This window comes from Watersipora subatra, chromosome 11, assembly GCF_963576615.1.
Source record: "Watersipora subatra chromosome 11, tzWatSuba1.1, whole genome shotgun sequence".
NCBI classification, from domain to species: domain Eukaryota; kingdom Metazoa; phylum Bryozoa; class Gymnolaemata; order Cheilostomatida; family Watersiporidae; genus Watersipora; species Watersipora subatra.
Window position 1 is genome coordinate 32,981,644 of NC_088718.1, and position 3,448 is coordinate 32,985,091.

Below are 3,448 nucleotides of genomic sequence, written 5' to 3' on the forward strand. Positions count from 1 at the left end.
GAAAAGTTTTAATCCTGATGAAGACTTAGAGGCGATAGATAATTTCAGAATTTATGAAGTTTACAATCAAAATGAATATTCGTTCGCAGACACATCATTCTCATTCGGGATCGGAAAAAAGAAAATACATACAAGCTCCGACGATCTCGAAATCCATCCGCCACCGTCCGTCAACCCGTCGCCACCGAGCTCTCCGTCAATCCCCGAAACGGCACGGAAGAGCGACCTCTACCGGACGCCAACGAAATCCGATAATCCCAAATACAACCGCGAATCGTCTCGCGGCCCGACTCACCACTCGGCCACCGACACCACCACCGCGACGTCACCAACCAACTCACACCATTACTCACTCGCACCACGAATCACACAGATCGCCATGACTCACACCATGACCCAACACCGCCTAGCTCCGCCCCCCAACTGTCAATCAAACAGATCCTGATGTGATGTCACTTCCTGCTCCCTAAGCTCCGCCTAGTGTATGTAGATCTGCTCTCACTATACTACTCTTATTGGTTTGATTACATCTTGGTTATATGTTTTAGATGATTAAATATCTTTTTAAATCGTCAAATTTTTTTTTTTCTCAGCAATATTCTTTTGCAGGGTTGGTCTGTAAAACTGCATTGCATCAGGCTATAATATCAATGCAGGTTAATTTCAAGCAATAGATACCACCTAGGAGATATTTCTCTGTTTCTCAATGCATACTTATTTAGAGATCTTTGACAAGTTGAGGTAAGTTAGCAGATTTATTGCATCCGAAAAGTTTAATATCGCTCCACTGGAAAAAGGGAGGGCACAATATAGGCAACATTCACTGCACCAGTAAAATAGCTAAATTTATCTTCCTAAAATTCTGACGAGCCATTTGAAAAATTCCACGCCAGCCTTTATCTGAACGCCACCTCTAATTGAATGCCACTATAGAAAAAGGGTTGAAAAATAGAGCGCCACAGCATTAAATTAGCTGTTTTACAGTACCTATCCACGCAAAAAAGCTAGAGCAACTTAAATTTATTGAGAGTTGTCTTTCATACTGTAGAGCAACTCCAAAATTTGCAGTTTACTGTTGCGCGCTTATACTATGCATAGTGCATACACATATGCAGTCACACATGTCAATAATGTTAGGTATAACAGTCTCGAGCTATTTGTAGTTATTGGAGTTGTCCTATTATCAACTAATAATAAAAATGGCGTTGCTAAGCGAACTCAGGTTCTTGCAACTTTTAGCATTGAACAGTCTTGCATCTTTCAAGAAAATGTACCAAATATAATGTTATTGCAATGCTGAGGCATTGAAAGCATTTATTGAATGCAAACAACATATACTTAAACGCTCATCATGGCTCACCCGTTGTATGTCTATGATATGAGTGTTTTGACACGGCATATGCAAACAAAGCAACAGTAATGTGGTTGATGCCTAATGCTTTTCTTGTACCCTTTTTATAGCTAATAATTGTATTTCAGATGGCTTTTTAGGGATTTTTTAAAAATTTATTGACCAACGCAGACAGCCATATTAGACTTTTCTTTGCAGACAATTATCGGTGAAAATATAGTTCGAGTAAATATTTATTTGGAGTCGTTACTTCTTATCTGTTTTTTACTAGCTCCTGGCTTTCGTTATCTAAAGAGGCAGTTTAAGTTTGTGGATATCTTTCGCCATGGATAATTATTCAGTTCCGTGGCAGTCTACCATATATCCCCGCATATAAGTCTATCTTACATGTGGACTGACCCTAGAGAAACAGCCCTGAAATCAGGGAATTTCTAAAAACTCGCACATAACCAACCCTATAAATTGTAATACACTATGCGTATCTATCAGAATAAAAGGTTCCAGAAATGGAGTGGCTTTTGTATGCCTAGCACAAAATGTCTCTGATTGGTGAGTAATTTTATAATAAGCCGTTTGTGTTTCAACTTAATCGAAAAGAAACAATCATCTATTTGCGTTGAGCTAGTGTAAACCACGTTTACCTTTCACTCTGACCTTAGTTTCGCTTTTCAAAAGCATATTATTATATTATATATTATATTATTATTATTATAGCTCCTTCGTGATGAACGGAAGCATTATAGCTACATAGGTTTCAAAATTGTAGATCAATGAACCTCCGATAATTATCTATTGAGCAACAGTAGTAGTGACAGTGATTATTTATTTTTAACAGTGATAATAATGCCGTGGGCTATAATAGTAGAAGTAATTTATCTGAGTCAGAACATGCTTAACTGTTCCACCATAATAGCATGAAGAAAAGAAGTCCAAACTGATTGTGCAACGCAATTGTGGCCTTTTTATGGCATTGAATGATGTACAAATAAATATATGCAAACTAATTTGATCAAATGTTGACAGCTTTTATGCGCCAAAATCGAATATTTGGTTTTACTGAATATTTAATTGCATCAATATTCAATTTATTTGTCTCCGTAAAAATTTATTTGGTAGCGGAAGGCGAAATTAATTATAGTAGTGACCATTATTGTTATTATTGTTATGTTTCACTTTTATTAATAGTGTTGAATTGATAAAAACTCTAGTTGTAGTCACTCACATTAAATTAGCCTTATGTCACTTCACTTGCTATTGATCAGAGTTTGGGAAAAAGATTTGCCGTTCCATGTAGGCCATTCTACAATTGAGTTATATCTGGGATATACGGTCAGTCAATATAGAGTAAGACGTCAGACCAGTCTCCTTTTGCCGTGCATTTACATCTAGCATCAGAAGGCAGAAGCACCTTGTGTCATGTAACAAGGTAAGAATAGGCTTTTTACATTCAGCAAGCATGATATGTTAATATAATTATTAATAATACCAAGAAAATAAATATGCATTTAAAATAAAATAGTTGTAAATTCATGTTACAAATGGTTTGAATAATAGCGTTCTACAGCCGCTCAAATCGGAATTGTAGCTTCTATATGGATGCTTGTAATATATCTCAGGCTACTGTTCTTAGATGTACTATATCTCAGGCCATGGTTATAGATCTAAGATATGACAGGCTATGATTCATAGATATAATTTATCTTGGGCTATTGTTCTTAAATGTAATATATCTGAAGCTATGATTGATAGATGTAATATATCTGAGGCTATGATTGATAGATGTAATATATATCAGGCTATGATTTATACATGTAATATATCTAAGGCTATTATTCTTAGATGTAATATATCTGAGGCTATGATTGATAGATGTGATATATCTCAGGCTATGCTTCATAGATGTACCTAATAAATCTCAGGCTGTAAAATGACCTGATTTCACATATATTTTAGTTCAAACTCAACTTCATTGGTTTTATACTTTGTTCTGTGAGTCTTACATTGAGCTCTCTTACTCGCTGAGCTTCATATAAATGCATCGAGTTAAACATTTATAGTACAGTGCGGCCTCGGGTTACGATGTACCTGTTATATGGG

At 36.0% G+C, this 3,448-nt stretch overlaps 1 protein-coding gene across 2 annotated transcripts in view; it reads left to right on the top strand.

Annotated features, from left to right (window-relative positions):
• The first annotated feature begins 2,742 nt into the window (after positions 1 to 2,742).
• LOC137408748 (putative acyl-CoA synthetase YngI) overlaps positions 2,743 to 3,448 on the top strand; it is a 54,552-nt gene continuing 53,846 nt past the window's right edge. For both annotated transcript variants that reach the window (XM_068095331.1, XM_068095330.1), the window contains exon 1: positions 2,743 to 2,777. The gene's annotated coding sequence lies outside the window, so the exon portion shown is untranslated. The remainder of the gene's footprint in view (positions 2,778 to 3,448) is intronic.